This window comes from Lissotriton vulgaris, chromosome 10, assembly GCF_964263255.1.
Source record: "Lissotriton vulgaris chromosome 10, aLisVul1.2, whole genome shotgun sequence".
Lineage (NCBI taxonomy): Eukaryota > Metazoa > Chordata > Amphibia > Caudata > Salamandridae > Lissotriton > Lissotriton vulgaris.
Window position 1 is genome coordinate 968,898,991 of NC_141698.1, and position 18,442 is coordinate 968,917,432.

Genomic DNA, 18,442 nt, shown 5'->3' on the forward strand with positions numbered 1-18,442 from the left:
GAGCCCATTCCATGGTCTCTCATAAAAGCTGAAACAGATTTGTTTACATGCTTCCTCGCTTTCTCAATTTGTGGACCAAATTGGTTGGACCACCTCCATTTCTGTCTTTGGCATATATTGGAATATACCAAGGCAGTTTGAGGAAAAAGTGCCATTAATTGCTCAAAGGTGTCCTTTAAAAGCATTTCCAGACCTACTCCTGTTAAAGTGCCCAAATCATTACCTCCACAATGCACTATTAACAGGTCAGGTTTTGGCAAATGCATAAAGGTTTTCACCAATGGTATCAATTGGTGACATTTTAATCCTCTTTGGCCCAACCATTTAATTTCCACATCTTGTAAATTGAGGTTGTGTAAATGTCTGTTGTCAGCATACCTTTGAGCCCAGTGGATGTAACTATGTCCAACAATCCAGACGTTAAACATGGTGGGAGGAGGTTGTGCTGCAGTCAGATGAAGTGTGGTAATGAAAGGGCAGTTGAAACAGTAGGAGTTTGTAAAGAAAAAAAACTGTGGATTTCCAATGCTAATGATTCATTAGCAGTGATTGGTGCATTTCCATTTCTGAAAACAGAAATTTAGGGTGCATGGATGTGTTCTTTGAAAGATGTAATTTCAATGGTCAAGGAAGAAACTTTTAATGAAAGATTGCACTGGATACGCAGGTGCACTGAGAGTTCAGAGTTCAATTGAAACATTGTTGTGTGAATTTGCAAACATGAGAGGTCTTCCAGGAGGTGGTTGCTATGGAAAAAAGGCAGAGAGGGCAGAGGGGGGAAGGGTTTTGATTTGAAAAAAGTGAGGGAAGAGTTATGATTGGCTAATATGAGAGATATGTGAAAAGAATATCTGTATTTCTGTGCTTTCAATAGCTGCAGCCTCTGGAGTGCATCCTGTTTGATCTGCTCAAGACAATTTGGTGTATTTCTGAGACTGTTTTGAAACTCAAAAAGTATTTGCTAAGGTGAGAAAAGATTTATTTAATTTAGAAAGAGAATAGTATGATTTAAGGAGAAAATGATGAAGAAAGCTGTGTTTTTAAAATGTGGTATACAATGCAGGTATACAATTGATTTATATGCTGTGTTTAAAAACGATTCTTTTCTATGATGTTATTTTTTCTCTTTTAAATGGAAAGCGTTCCTCATGGGGCTCTGAGCAGTTCTTAGTCATGTTATCCAATGGGAGGTGGATAACATGGCTAAGAGCATTTGCTGAATAATGCATGAATATCGTTGACTTTTCACCGTTATTCATGCATTGCGGCCGTTTTTTTTCGCATTTGCGAGCAGTTCTTAGCCATGTTATCCAATGGGAGGTGGATAACATGGCTAAGAGCATTTGCAGGATAATGCATGAATATCGCTGACTTTTCAGCGTGATATTCATGCATTGCTACCGCTTTTTATCTCTAAGGAGAAAATGATGAAGAAAGCTGTGTTTTTAAATTGTGGCTTTGTCTGTAGTGATATAGAAATAGATTTTGTTACTTTGCGAAATTGTAATTGCATATTCGGTGTAGCATTCTGGCATGCAGTAACACAAGTGTTCTTGGCAAATTTAAATTTTGATTATGGGAGTTACATAGCCATGTTAATAATGTCCAAACAATGGTGCTGAGTAGTTTTTAGCCATGTTATCCAACATGGGCTTCGATTGGATTTCCACAGAGCATATTATGAAGCCCATTATCGCCGCTTTATCAGCCGTTTTCGGCCGATAATGTGACGATAATTTTAGTGTACAGGTTTGATAATATTTCCCTACATTCGCAGGGCTAGGTGATAGGCTGAGACCAGCCTGGCATGTAAAATGGCTACCGTGCACGACAAAATTGTGGCATTGTAAAAAAGGCAAGTTGGCGCAGACATTGTGTCTCAATAAGGATTCATTTATAACAATGTGGTATTTTATCAAGCCTGTGTGCTTCAATTATCGCCGCTTTATCGGCCGAAAACGACCGATAAAGCGGCGATAATGGGCTTGATAATATGCTCTATGGATTTCAAATCGAAGCACATGCTAGATGTGAAGACATCTAAAATGGGCTTCGATTGGAATTCCACAGAGCATATTATCAAGCCCATTGTCGCCGCTTTATCGGCGATAATTTTAGCGCGTAGGCTTGATAATATGCCCCAAAATATTTTATCGCACTGAGAAATTGGTGGTCAACACTTCCTGATTTCCTTCGAATCGAATGTTAACAGACGTCGCGCAGCAAAAATAAAAAGAAGCTCACGCACAGCCGCTGGAACACATGTATCAACATATATGAGACTCCTCAGCCACCCTCAGAAAATATAAGGGATTAGGATACGTCTCCCGCACCTTCTTATTCCTAGTAATTTAATTAAAACGAAGCACAAAATGGCGTATTCTCGTGCAGTTTGCGGCCTAGTTCGGTGTTTGGGAAGCGGTTCTATCGTGAAAAATATATATTTTTTTATTTTCCCCAGGGGACCCTTTAAAAATCCCAACAACATTCCTAGGGGGTCAACTGGGGTATACCTTGCCCCCTTTCATTAAATTTCCCCTTCGTTTTTCACCTCTACTTCTCTCTCGATCCTACCGAGAGATAAAATGGCGGCCGCTCCGGACTGTTTAGAATGTTGACAGACACCGGAGAGCCAATCAGCTTTCTGCACGCAAAGTTCCGTTTCGCAGGTGGGAGCGTATTTACAAGAAACTTGCACCATGAAGAACGCTTTCCATTTAAAAAAGAAAAATAACATCATACACAGTCATATGCCTTGATTTGCTATGTTAAATAATAAGTAGGGCATTAAGTTTTTGATGACTGTTATTCATTTACTGTTTGGTAATAGTGGTTATTAACATTTTTTATTAAATTTTTCAACAGATTCAACTGCAGATTCTTTCATAGTTTGGAAAATGCCTACCAGAAATAGAATTAGAAAGGCTCGAAAACGTCAAAGACAGCACGGTGATGTTTTATTGCAGCAGTCCTCTTCCCTAAATACTTATCAAAACACCAAGAAAGCTCCGGGTAAGAGCACAAAATCTTTCTTAAAAAATATTTGTAGTACAAAAAGTATTTCTCGCCAAAATGTTTCAGTTCAGAAAAACAAGAGTAATTTAAATGGAAAGCAAAGACCCATGAAAAATGTTACTGGTAGAGGAAGAGATAACTCTGTGCATGATAGTAGAAGGAAAGAACAGTTTAGGGACATTCGACAACGAATGTTCCGTAATAGGATAATAGTTAATTTAATGAAAAATATTAAGAAATGCAAACAGAAAGCGGCATTTTATAAGAAGAAGAAAAATGTCGAGAAAATTATTGATCATGCTTTTGAAATTAAGCGAAAGTTGTTTATTTTGGTAATCAATAGAATTAGGAAACTAAGCAAGGTAATTTCTGATTTCCAAACAAACAGTAGATGGAAGAGAGTAGTAAATCGTACTAACTTTTGTGAAGTTTTTTCCGGAGAATGGATGCATAGTTCAAGTTCTGAGGCATTTTTTAATGAGGAGACTTATTTTCAGAATAATGATTTGGTGCATGCAGTTGACATCAGTGGTCGAGCTTATGAAGTGAAGGATGGTTGTCCAGTTGAAAAAGAAAAACTTGTGACAACAGAGACAGAAGAGGCGCTAAGTGATGAGGTTTTAGGAAGACGTCCTAAGGTTCCTGTGTTCATTTGGAAGTGTAGTTCTATTTGCAGTGTGCGACAGGTTTCCATCAATTTGCTTTGTGATTTTATACGGACATTTAATAAGAAAAGTTTGAAGCAGAAAATGAAGTTGTTGCAAGATTTAGATCCTTGCAGAGTGAGACAAATAACAGGTTTGCGTGGTCATTCACTGGCTTGTCTTTCCAGGAGAGTATGCCAGAGTGTTTTTCATCACTTCAGGATGCTAGCAGTGCATCATAATAAAGTGAGAAAATTAGTGAGAATGTTGTATTATGCAAAGAGTCCAGCAATTATGCTTAAACAATCATGTGCTGCTCTTTTGCATGGTTCTGAAATAGATGTGAAGAATATTTGTGAAGAAATTGAGTTTTGTTACTTTAGTAGTAAAGATGAGAATGTTCAAATTGACCCTGAAGTAGAGAGTAATGTGGAAGATAATGTACAGGTTTACAGTACAGATAATTTTCAGAAGGAAATTGCCACGTTTCAGATGAAATCAAGTGAGAGGCCTAATTTCACTTGTGTTTGTTGTCGACGCACTTATTATAAGAATCAGACTAAGGTAGTGGATTTATATGCAAAAACTGAAAGGGAAAATAATAGTGAATGGAAGGATTTGGCCACATACTTGATGGTAGAAAATTATTTTGATTTGGGATCGGATCAACGTGTGTGTACTTATTGTTGTAATAAATTAAACCAAAACCAGATGCCTGCTAGGGCAGTTCATAATAATCTTGAATTGGTTGAGATTCCTTCTGAATTGAAGGATTTAAATACTTATGAATCTATTTTGATTCAAAGTATCCATCCCTTTCAGGCTATTGTAAGAATGGAGCCAAAGACAGGGAAGTTGCCTCCAGCAGATTTACAGAGAGGATTAAAGGGAAGAGTTGTTTATTTGCCTTTAGATTTGAATAAAAACATTAACACAATTGGAGTAGAGGAAGTGGAAGAGGAACCTCTGGTTATCTTGGTTAATGGGGTTCCGACAAAGAATAAGAAAATATGGCAAGATTTAGTGGATGTTAGGAAAGTCAAAAAGGCAACAGTGTATTTGAAGAAAAATAATAAGTATTATAAGAATGTGTATGTTGCAGAAGAGGAAGTAAGTGATGAAGAGGATAGCAATTTGTGTGCTGGCCAAATTGAGAAAGTAGAGGCCTCTAAAAGTGAAGAAATATATGAACATTATAGTGTTCATCCTTTGCATTCCAAGGAAGTCATGGGGAATGCTATTGAGTTGTTTCAAATGAAACAAGCCAAAGGGAGTCCCATTAGTGTTTGGGAGGAAAGTTTGGAAGCTCGGTGTTTCCCACAGCTATTTCCCACAGGTCGAGGAGGAAGATATGATGAGCGATCTCATCAAATTCCTGCGTCTGAATACCGGACTTTACGATTGTATGGAGAAGATCCTAGGTTTCGTCAATGCATTCCCTATTTGTTTCATCTCCTGTTTGAAAGCGATCTGTCTGGACTGTCATATGCAAGTGGTATACAGCTGCGAAACATCTCGGCAAGGGACTTTATGTCCAAGATAGTATTTTGGATTCTCACTTAATTAATCTCATGGCGTGTCAGCGTGGTACTAATGAGTACTGGTATCGTCGTCATGGTGATTTAAAATGTATGCTGAGGAACTTAGGAACTCCGACATGGTTCCTCACTCTGAGCTGTGCCGAGTATGGCTGGGAAGACTTACTTGAATTTCTACGAGAAGCAAATGGAAATATTGAAAACATTGAATTCAAGACACCTGGAGAACTGTGTTCTTTGGATCCTGTGAATGTATGCAGGTACTTCAATCATAAATTTGAAGCTATGATGTCTTTCATCACAAATAAGAAGAATCCACCTCTTGGAGAGGTGTTGGATTTCTTCTGGAGAAAGGAGTACCAAGCAAGAGGTGCTCCTCATATACATATGTTGTTGTGGATCAAGGATGCACCTAAATTTGGAACAGATCCCGATCACTTAGTGATGAATTTCATAGAACAGTATTCTACGTGTGCTGTTCCAAATGCAACGGAGAAGAAAAGCCTAAGAGAACAAGTTCTACGTTTCCAAAGCCATCGTTGTGGAAAGTACTGTCGTCGTAAATTCAGAAACAAGGACAAGTTCTACACCAAATGTCGTTTCAACTTTCCACGGCCGGTGATTTCTAAAGGAAAAGTGAACAGTTTGATGTCTTCACTACGACATAATGTGACGAGGAAATCACCCAAAAATACATACAATTTGAAAAGGAACGAAGAGTCCAAGTACATCAACGACTACAACCCAGTGATTTTGTCCATGTGGAATGCTAACATGGATATACAGTTTGTGGGTGACAACTGCATGGCTGTGGCTCGGTATGTGACATCTTACATCACCAAAAAAGAAAAGACAGAACTGAAGGATATGTGGGAGGACATTTCCCATGAAAAGAGCCTCAGCAAGAAGTTGTACAGTTTTAGTCTGAAGATGTTGTCGCATCGAGAAATCGGAGCTTACGAATGTTCAGATCGATTGTCTTCAGCAAGTCTCTATGCCAAATCTAGGAGTATCGTTTGGGCGAGTCTTGGTCTTGCTGCAACGCGAAATCGAGTTCTTAAACCTGTCCGGGAAATTGAGTATTTGGCGGAAAAGGAGCCAAACAGTACCGACATTTTGAAGACCAACATGTTGGATACATATTATCCAAATCGAAGCAGTCACCTTGAGAATGTTTGTCTATATGAGGTTCTCCAAAATTATATATTCAAGAGGAACATCAAAGAAAATATTGAGAAAGGAGTGTATGCTGTAATTGGAAGTGAGGGATGCCTGGTCAAGCAAAGAAAATGCCAATTAGTAAACCATCGAAAATTGAGTGGTGAATCTCGAGAAAAAAAGGAGTTTTTCTATTTAGCACTTTTGCAACTTTTCAAGCCTTGGCGTGCAGAAGAGGAACTGCTTGGAGATTTCCTCTGTTACGAAGACTCTTTTAATGCAGCCAAGGAGTCCATAGCATGTCCTGCTTTTCCTAAATATCAAGAAATGCTAACTTTGGAAATTGAGCAGGAAGCAACGATTGCAGCCGAGATTGCCAGAGACAGTTCTCAGGACAGTCAGAGTTCTGTTTCATTGAGTCAAGATCCACTTGGAGGACCTATTATCGAAAATGAAGCTGCCACTGCTATGAATGAAGTGGAAAGAGCCATGGCACATGCTCAGGAGGATTCAGTTAACTTAGAAGACTTGGAAAAACAACTGAACGTTGAGCAGAGGAAAATATATGATGAAGTTACCAAGGAAATTGAGCACGGATTAAGTCATGAGAAGAAAGAGTGCTCATGTACGTCGTTGAAGCCTGTCCGACTGTACGTGAGTGGAGAAGCGGGAACTGGAAAGAGTTTCCTCATTAAAGCAATTTCTTGTTATTTGCAGGAAAGGACTGAGTCATCGCTGTCTTGTGTTGTCACCGCTCCTACTGGACTGGCAGCACATAACATTAAAGGTATTACTTTGCATCGTCTACTGATGCTGCCGGTGGAGCATGACAACAAATTACAATACAACAAGTTATCTGGAGATGCTTGCTGTGAAGTTTCAAGAGTCTTGAGGAAAATGAAACTACTTATCATTGACGAAGTAAGCATGGTTTCCAATGTCATGCTTGCCTTTGTGCATTTGAGAATGCAAGAAGTACTTAAAACTGAATATGATGTGTTATTTGGTGGCAAACACATCATTGTTTTCGGAGATCTTCTGCAGCTGACACCAGTAAAAGGTCAACCTGTGTTTAAAATACTCACGCATGAAGATACCAGGAAGTGCCTAGGGAGCATTGGCAACGTCAATATATGGTTAAACTTCAATTATGCTGAACTGCATCAAAATATGCGTCAGGCAAAGGATGAAGATTACAAGAATATTCTACAAGATATTAGAATTGGAAAAGTGACCGAGCATGGGAAAGAAGCTTTAAATGCACGATTACTGTCAAATTTAAATCCCAAACAAGAGATTGTGCCTGAGAATATTTTTCAGAAAATTACTGAGAAGAAATCCGGGATATGTCTCATGCCAACTCTTGCAGAATGTGCCATCTTCAACAACAAAATGTTGAATTTAGAAAAGCAAGAGATTGTGAAACTTGAAGCTATCGACAAATTAGAGCATATGGGATCAACAATTATTTTGTCAGACAATTTGAAATCAAAATTGGATTCCTTAGAGAAGACTATATCTAAAACAGTGGGTTTTGAAAAGACTTTGAATATGTGTTTAAATTGCCGAATCATTTTGAGAAGGAATTTACATGTAGAAAGAGGTCTGGTAAATGGATCAATGGGTAATGTTGTTGATTTTGAGAAATACAGAAATAGAGATGGAATAGAATTTTTAAGAATTAAATTTGATGGCATTGAGGAAGTACAGCAAATTGGTCGTTGTTCTGCTAGGTTTTTGCTTGTTAAAGACTTATATGTTCGCCGTAAACAGTTTCCTGTTTGCTTGGCATATGCGGTGACAATCCATAAATCGCAAGGTTTAAGTGTAGACTGTGCATTGGTCAATATTGGCAGTTCTGTGTTCAAGGAGGGTATGGCATATGTGGCATTGTCACGAGTTAGAACTTTATCGGGATTGTACTTGATTGACTGTGATGTCACAAACATTTGTGCGGATCTAGATTGTGTTAAGGAATACAATAGGTTAAGAAGAGAGTATGCGCCACATTTGCCTCAATATCCTTTGTTTGAGAAACGTGTGGTAGGCCAGAAACGTAGAAATATCAGTAATAGTAGGGAGGTTGTTCCAAAAAGACCAAAACTCAATGAACCGAAAGTTGTTAGCAGAAAGAAAGTGGATTCTGTTGAAGATGTTGTCGGTTTTCAATTTGAAAACAGTTCTGGTGTCAACTGCTATGCAAATGTAGTGGTTAATGTTCTCTTTTCACTAGAGAGTTTAAAAGAACAGATTGTGTTCAATTCGGAACAAAGTTTATGCTGCTTGTTGAATTCTGTGTTAGAGAAATGTAGCACTGATCGAACAAAAGTAGAAAGTGTGTCTGATGTTCGTTATCTGTTAGATGAATGTTCAGGTCAAACAGACTTCTCTGAAAATAATCAGCAAGATTGTCAGGAGTTTTTAATGTATATGCTTGATGTATTGCAAGATGAGGGTGTAGATGTAGATCACCTGTTTGGGCTTTCTTATCAATGGCAGCATGACTGCGAGAACTGTATTGTATCAAGTACTACTAGTGTAGACTCAGAAAGATTTATATATTTAACTTTGCCAGACAGTAAATCAGTGTCCTTTAATAAGCTAGTAAATGCAGCGGATCACAACATGGAGTGTAGCCAATGTAAATCTGAAATGATGTCAACATTATTTATACGTAGATATGGCCAGTATGTCATTTTAATGATCCAACGATGTAGGCCTGATGGATCAAAATTGTCAACTTTAATAAAAAAATTTGTGGCTTCTCAGCTGTCAATATCAGGGAGGACTTTTGTAACTGTAGCAATTATCTATCACGATGGTCCATCAACAACATCAGGACATTATACAGCTTACTTAAAGTCTGGAAATGGCTGGTCATTCTGTAATGATTCCGTTGTAACTTTCAAAAAAAAATTGCCGTTTGATCTTAAAAATTCTTACCTGGTGTTTTTAAAACCAAAATTTTAAGTAGAGGAAATGTAAGTCTGCAATGCTGTCTAGATTAAAAATCCAACTATATAAACCTGATGCAAGTAAGTCTGCTTCATAGTAAGCAGTATCAGTGTCATAGGAAAAGGAGAACATGAGTGACAAAGAAGAGTAAGATATTAGTAGTCCAGGATTGTGAAAATAATCTAAAATATTTTATTTTTGAAAGTTGCGAAAATAGAAAATGTCGGGATTTGATTGGAAGAATTACAAGACTTGCGAATCGCGGCAACATGATTTGGCCTAGTGGAAACATGTGATAGAACGAGAGAAGTTTTTTTTTCTATGTAACATATTTTACGTATCGATGGAGGTTTTCTTTCAGAAAGTGGCGGGCTGGAAATATTTATAGCACAACAGAGTGGATGCTGTTTATAGGAGATCCTTCGACGTCATTGAAAGTAAGTTAATTTTAAGGAGTTTTGAAATCAGATTTCTTAGGTTGTATGGGTTTTTTAAACACAGTCATTTTGATTGTGTTTTTTTTCCCCGCTGTTACATGATGAATACCTTCAAGTCACTGATTTAAGTGAAATTTGATACATTCTGAGAACAGCAAAAATAAACCGTTTAACATGTATATTTAATGTTATGCTTTTTGTACTTATGATATACATTTAGAAATGTGAGGTACATATGGGAAAGCTGAGTCTTCTGTAACTGTCAATATTAATGCTTACAGTGCTGTACTTCTGGGTACTGTTTTTTTTTTTAAAAAAGAAAAGAGGCCTCATCTCAAAGAAAGCTCTTGAAAGCACACATCTTATTTGCATCCTAAAACAATAATTTTAAATGTTAGACACAATTTTATGATGGTTTTACATCTCTTTTTGCGCTGTTATGGCATCACTATTGTGAGACATAAGCAATGTAAAAGAAGCATCATATTTCAAAATAGGCCTCATTTCATCAGCATGAAGATACTGTTTGTTGAAAATAAATATATTTAGGATTGTGTAGGGATCGTAGAGAAGTAGAGGTTTCTATAAGTGTCAAAGTTGTTTAAAAAGTGTTTCTTCTTGAATGTTTTCCCTTCTTTTTTCTAATTTTTAAATACATGTTTTAATATTTTTGGAAATGTTTGTTCTCTCTTTTACAGATTGAATGTATGAAAAATTTTCTTTAAAAATTAACAAGAATTATAAGGTAAATTTTTCTACTTTTTTAACCTGCATTCCACTGCTGATGATGTCACTGACTATGTTATGAATGATGTAATAAGTGGGCATATCTGTTATCTCGTTAAAAAAAGGAACAGTAAGTTTAAGGATAGAAAACAGACAGTTATGTTACAAAAAAGACAGCTATAGGACGTAAACAAAAAAAACTGTTACTCGCAATCCACTGCTGATGATGTCACTGACCATGTCAAAAATAATGTAATATATGACATGATCAGAAGTGAATTGCGGGTCACAGTATCTTTTCTTTACTCCCTATAGCTGTCTTTTTTGTAACATAGCTGTCTGTTTTCTTTCCTTATACTTACTGTTCCTTTTTTTAAAAAGTTTTTTTTGGTGCGCTTAAAGTTCGCGTACCGGAGTGCGAACTGGGAGCGAACTAATAGAAATAGAGCTTGGCAGAGTTGAAAGAATTCTACCAATTTTTTTAAATAATGGGGAGGTAGTTCTGAAAAGAACTTTTTTTTACTTTTTGTTGTTTTAAATTTTTTTATTACTTTTCTGAACATTTTTTATATTTTTAGTTTTTTTCTGAACATTTTGTATTTTTTTTACTTTTTGGGGGGGAGGGGGGAAACAAAAATGACTCATCGAAGAGGGCTCAACAGGAGCAACAAAAACAAAGATGAATTTATTTTTTGGGGCGTTTTGGACATGCATGATTTTTGATTGCTCTCATTATGAGAGTTATGCTACTTTCGCGGAAGCATAATGTTTGATTGCACCACACGCACATTTGTTTCACTTCCCCCATGTCCACTTGAATATTCGGGATCAACTCCCTTGCTTCTGGTCCCGAAACTTCTGGCACGACCGATCTTCTGGCTATTGCTGGGGAATTTTGTTGTTCGTCCCGAAGCTGAGCAGCACTATAGTTATTTGGGTGCCACCTGCTCATGTGCCTTTGCATAGTGAAATTCCCAAAACTATATTTTTTATCCGTCCCTCTCGAAAGGCGATCATCACAGATACGGCAGAAGACATATCTGGCGTTCACTTTCTTTTGTCCTGGTGGAATTTTAAAGAATTGCCATATGAAATTTTCCTTCCTGTTGTACCTCCTGGGCTCCTCTGGCAAATATTCAGGTTCTTCCTCCTCTTCCTGATCTTCCTCTTGTGGAAAGATTGGTTGAGTAGGTGGTCCTTTTTTTCCATGAGGAGGTGGAGGTGGTGGTGGAGGAACACTACCAGAAGCAACAACAGAAGCCATTTCTCTGGATTGTACAAAGGTCTTTCTCTCACCAAGATGAAAGTCAGAGTGAGGAAAGAAGGAGGGGTTTTCATCATTTGGGAAAAGCCAAAGTTCTAAACCAATGAAAAGTGTTAATTTTAGATCACATGACCTAGTATTACATCATTAGGAAACTAAAAGTGAAATGAACTAATGAAAAGTGTTATTATCGAGTCACATGACCTGCTGTCTTTACGTTTCGCGCTTTGCGCCGCTATCCAATCCGCTTCCGGGTCCGCTAACTTGGCGCGTCGGAAAACGTATTACGCGACAACGCAAAACGTCATGATAACGTAACAGTTACGCTTAAGCAACGATTACCGGCTCGCGTACTAAGTCGCGGCTTTGAATTCCGCTAACGGGAAGCTGACCAGTTCGCGGACTAGGAGCGGAACAAATTTTTTTTTTTTTTTAAATGTATAAGGAAACATGTACAATATATTTTATGATTTAAAGAAGAATACATTTTATAGATAGAAATATTAGCTTTCAAAAAACCATTGAAATTCAATGAAAAAACCATAGGTTATAGTCCATATATAGTTAGGAATTTGCATTTACAAAACCTTATTTTACTCGCATAAAACCATTGAAATTCCATATATAGTTAGATGCGCTAACTATATATCGCGCACCCGCAATCCACTGCTGATGATGTCACATATTACATCATTCATGACATGGTCAGTGACATCACTGATGACATCACTGATGACAACTCAAATGACATTACTGATGACATCTCAAATGACATCACTGATGACATCACTGATGACATCAGTCACGTGATAATACAATGAACCTCTTCAGACTCTAATATAATCTTACATACACTCAGTATAAACAGACACTCACAGACTGTCACTCATCCATGGAGTTACTCACACACCTAGTCAGTCATGGAAAGAATCAATCACACCTCCATTTCCTCAACTATACAGTTATAGATACTTTACTTATTCAAACATATTCTAACACATATTTACTCTCTTATACAATCCCTGATACAAGCTCACAGTGATCCATACAGCCACTCACACATTCACTGGCTCTAATCCACAGTTATTTATATATGTCAACTCTCAGATGTATTGTGTTTTACATACGTATTTACTTGCACATGTAGCACTGAGATATCCATTCACTCACCAAGACACCCATGCACAGTCAACCGCCCATATAGCTGTTTCCACATACACTCTTGAACTCATACACCTAGTGAATCAACTGCTTACACATCTATGCACAGACTGACACACCTCCCAGCCACCCACACACATACTCAGTCTCCCATACAAATACTTGAGCAACCAATCAATAACCCATATAGTTATTCATATAGCTACTGATCAACACATGCTGTAGCTTACACAACAACAGACATATTGATGCACAAATTAAGACAGTTTAGTCACTAACCCATGCACTCAGTGAGACACATTTAATCACTCTTTCATACAGTCAGCCAAGCACCTACTAAATTCTTTATCCAGACACTTATACATCCACTCATTCTTCAATATGTAAAACATATTTAAACTTTACAGAAACATACAGTAACTGGATGTTGTCATCAGTGATGTCATCAGTGATGTCACTGACCATGTCATGAATGATGTAATATGTGACATCATCAGCAGTGGATTGCGGGTGCGCGATATATAGTTAGCGCATCTAACTATATATGGAATTTCAATGGTTTTATGCGAGTAAAATAAGGTTTTGTAAATGCAAATTCCTAACTATATATGGACTATAACCTATGGTTTTTTCATTGAATATATATATACATGCATTTATATTTGTATTTACATCATAGATATGCAGATTATATACATGCTTATATATGTATGCATATATACACACACATATATATATATAAATAAATTTATCACCTGCAGCACACAGTATGCCGTATATTGCTTGCAGTGCCCCTGTGGCTTACGCTACATTGGGAGCACGATCAAGGAGATTAAGCTCAGAATATTGGAACACATGCGAGCCATCGATAAAGTAGATCAGGCCTATCCGGTGGCTCGCCATTTCGCTGAAGTACATAATCGAGACCGGAGTATGCTCCAGTATTTCGGACTCGATGTTGTACCCCACAATATTCGTGGAGGTGACCGACTACGCAGACTAAGGAGACTAGAGTCCCGTTACATCATTGATCTGTGTACAAAATATCCTAAAGGTCTGAATAGTGGTGAGGAGATGGCCTTCCATCTAGGAAAATGAGCAGTTAGGATCTGATAACCACCATTCCAAGTTGATAGTAAAAACTGATCACACTGAAACTAGAACGTCTTTTATTATCACACTTGGAAGATATGTACACTAATGTATTCAATAGCTCTGTAGAATGCTCCTGATTTTTCTCTTGTACATAGTAACCTTTTGTACATAGCAGTATGTGAGAGACAACTTGTGGTCATTTGACTGATGGCATGAATTTCATTTTGGATCGGATACAATGCGAAAATTTATTTTCAATGCCTCTCTACATACATAATTTCCACTGTATATAATATGCACTTTAACCACTTTTGTTCCAACTATAATTAATGTAACATCTTTCGCTCATAAAGTGGTACATATTGTAAATAACTATACATGCCCTTCCTGCTGTTGCACGCGATGCACTCACTCGACACCCACTCACTTAAACAAACCCCCCTGTAGCCAAGTTTAGCCTGCAGCTGTGGTTTGAGAATTGATGTAATTTTCTTTTTTGTACAGGAAGTTTGGCACATGTAATATATATGGGGACACCAGCCGATCCACGGCTTTATTTTTTCATGCTTAATTTTTTGCAAATTTATTGTGATTAGCCCGACCGGATAGATTGCGATTGCCCATCTGGGGGCTTGAAGGAGTAAAATCCTATTGTTGTGTGGCATTTAAAACACACTATAAGATGGCCGCCTTGTTTCATGTTAGGCTTTAGTCCCCTTGTCTGTGTCCATACCTGACCAGTAGTGGGAGTGATTATGCAGGATATATACAATGTCGGATACAAACACAGTGCATCACACACTGACGAAGGCAGACCGCCGAAACGCGTCTGTGTGCACCCCTCCGCTGAATAAAATCTAGCGTGTTTGTACCCTCAACCTCGAGTGCTGTCATTCTTTCCAGGAGGATTGGGAAAGGATTTTGGAGCGTTAACATATATATATATATATAAATATCTATATATATATATATATATATATATATATATATATATATATATATATATATATATATATATATATATATATATATATATATATATATATATATATATATATATATATATATATATATATGTGTGTGTGTGTGTGTGTGTGTGGGTGCATATGTGTGTGGGTGTAGAGGTAGAGAGTAGTAGAGAGTAGAGAGAAGTAGAGAGTGTCTAGTAGAGTGAGTAGTAGAGAGTGAGTATTAGGGAGTGAGTTGTAGAGAGTAGAGTAGTAGAGACTGAGTAGTAGGGAGTCATAGAAACTGAGTAGTAGATAGTGAGTAGTAGAGTAGTAGAGTATTAGAGTGCGTAGAGTATAGTAGAGTAGAAGTGAGTAGTAGAGAGTAGTAGTGAGTAGTAGAGTGAGTAGGAATAGAGAGTTAGTAGTAGAGTGAGTATTAGAGTAGTAGAGAGTGAGTAGTAGTGAGTAGTAGAGTAGTAGAGAGTGAGTAGTAGAGAGTGAGTAGAGAGTAGTACAGAGAGAGTAGTAGAGAGTAGTAGAGTGAGAAGTAGAGTGTAGTAGAGAGTGGTAGAGAGTGAGTAGTAGACAGTGAGTAGTAGTGAGTAGGAGAGAATGAGTAGAGTAGAAGAGAGTAGTAGAGAGTGAGTAATAGAGAGTGAGTAGTAGAGAGTGTGAAGTAGAGAGTAGTAGAAAGTGAGTATTAGAGAGGAGTACAGTGAGTAGTAGAGAGTAGTACTAGTACCAGCACGACCCTCCCCCGATCCCTACACTCAAACACTACCCTGCACGACCCCCCGGCACTACCATAAACCTTAAAACACTACCCTACACTACACAAACACCACAACACTACCCTAAACCCTAAAACACTATCCCCAGCATGGCTCTCCCCCGACCCCAGTCTGGTCCCTTTACTCAAACACTACCCTGCACGAGTCCCCGGCACTACCCTAAACCCTAAAACACTACCCTACACTACACAAACAAAACAACATACCCTAAACCCTAAAACACTACCCCCAGCACAACTCTCCCCCGACCATCCCTCTACACCCAGTCCAGTCCCCACACTAAAACACTACCCTGCACGACACACCAACACTACCCTAAACCCTAAAAACTACCCTACACACACACCACAACATTACCCTAAACTCGAAAACACTACCCCCAGCACGACCCCCTGATCCCCATTCCTAAGATAAGAAACTACTTTTCCTCATGCTATGAAAGCATCAGCGATAATGCAAAGATATGCACGAACACCCATTGTCTGAAGGATCTTACAGAGCCTGGTGCTGTTGCTTTTTTTGTCCAACACTCCATAATTGAACAGCTAAATACTATGTTTAAGAGGAGAGATTTTACGGAGGAAGTGAGAACACACAGATATGAGCACTACAAACAGAATGGAAACTCTGTAATAGGTGATGTTTATGATGGAATTGGATACAAAAACCTGTTTGATAAGGGGATATTAAGTATGAAAAACAATATCTCTTTTGTTATGAACACAGATGGAGTCAACATTTTTAAAAGTAGTAAACTAAGCATGTGGCCTTTGTATTTGATGATTAATGAGCTCTCCGTAACAAAACGCAAAGCAAAAGAAAACATGCTTGTCTATGGAATTTGGATTGGGCAAAGAAAGCCATATATGTGGACATACCTACATCCTTTAACTGAGGAATTGAGTCGTTTGGAAAAGGGAGTTACGTTTACAGATCATACAGGCTCTGTTTTTGTATGTCGTGCTGCACTACTTTCATGCACTTGTGATCTACCAGCTCGTTGTTTGGTTACCAACAGTAAGCAGTTCAATGGGAAATTTAGCTGTTGGTCCTGTTTACAGCCAGTTATGACTTCAAGATCGGGAATGGGGCATTGCCATGTTTTTCCATACAATGATGATGATCCTGAAGGACCACCGAGAACAACTGAAAATCTGAAGACTGATATAAATGAACATTAGCTAAAATACAACAGGGTGAACATGAATATTCAGTTCATGGTGTGAAAGGCCCTTTCCGGTTTCTATTCCTTTCCCTTTTCCCATGTATTAATGGATTTCGTTTAGATTATATGCATGGGGTCTGCGCAGGTGTAATGAAACTGATGCTCACATTGTGGTTCGGGAAGCAACATGAGAAGTCAAGCTTTTCAGCACACTCTTACAGAGACCTTGTTAGCAAGAGATTACAGGCTATCAAGCCTCCACTTAACATATCAAGACCTCCTCGTAGCCTTGAAGATGTACATTTATGGAAATCCTCTGAATACAGAAACTTCTTGCTCTTCTGGGGAATACCAGTACTAGCTGATGTATTACCCAATCAGCTATTTGTACATTTTTGCCTCTTCTCAAAAGGAATATATTTACTAGATAAAGAAAGTCTAACATTTTCAGAAATCAACCGAGCAGAGACTTGCTTGCTCACCTTTGTCAAAATTTTTGAAGACCTGTATGATCAGAGGTTCATGACTATGAATATTCATTAGTTAGTGCATATTTCAGACTGTGTACACCACAATGGGCCACTCTTTTCAAATAGCTGTTTTCATTTTGAAGACCTAAATGGCTACATAGTGTCTCACATCTCTGGAACACAAAATGTAGAAATGCAAATTTTGAATACTGTGACATTAATTCAGATGATACCATTACTTAAAGCAACCTGCAATATTGATGGCGAGATACAAAATGCAATCAATAGACTTATGGATCCATCGATACGTGTGGAGAGAATGGAGATAATGGAAAGGGGCGACCAACTCGGTCCCCCCGAACGTATGGCCGAGTGCCTCGATCCCCCCGGGAAGCCATTTTTGGGGGGGAGGCGCGCCTCAGCTGGTATGCCCGAAGCGGCGTAGCTGGGGCGCGCTCGTTCCCGCCCTAGAGTGGGCTGGCCTAGACACCGACGCAGCCAGCCACGCCCTCGGGGCAGGCAGGGGCGGGTATACGCCCGCCCTGAAGACGGATAAAAAGGGACGCAAGACCAGAAGACATCCTCTTGTTCTTGTGCTCTGAAGCTGCACCTCCTCGCTGCACGTGAGCTCGGGACAGAACGAAGAGCCAATTTTGAGCATTTTAATTCCTCTTTTTGTCTTCTAGATACTTCGTCTGAAAAGATGCCCAAGAAAGGCGCGAAGAGAATGTCGACTGACCAGTTGGTTCGGGCCCTCATGAAGGACATGTCCGAAATTAAGAAACGGTTGGCGGAGCGAGACGGTGAGGAGGGATCGGGGCGTCCACCGGCCGGAGGGAAGCCAAAGAGGCCGAGAAGGGGGCCGGTCGGGGGAGACGTCCCGGTTCCCTGTTCCCCGCTCGAGGCGCCAGCCCCGGTACCGGTCCCGGTACCGAAGGAGGGGAATCCGATCCCCGTAGTAGTCACCCCGACATCCACTGAAGATATGCCTCCCGAGTTGGCGGCACAGTTAGCGGCGTGGTTGGGGGACAGCAGCGAGGGCGCCACGGCTGCCGAAGCGCAAGCACTCATTA

At 38.9% G+C, this 18,442-nt stretch overlaps 1 pseudogene; it reads left to right on the forward strand.

Moving 5' to 3' along the window:
* The window catches only part of LOC147689076 (uncharacterized), a 53,722-nt pseudogene that overhangs the window by 20,488 nt on the left and 14,792 nt on the right, over positions 1-18,442 (forward strand).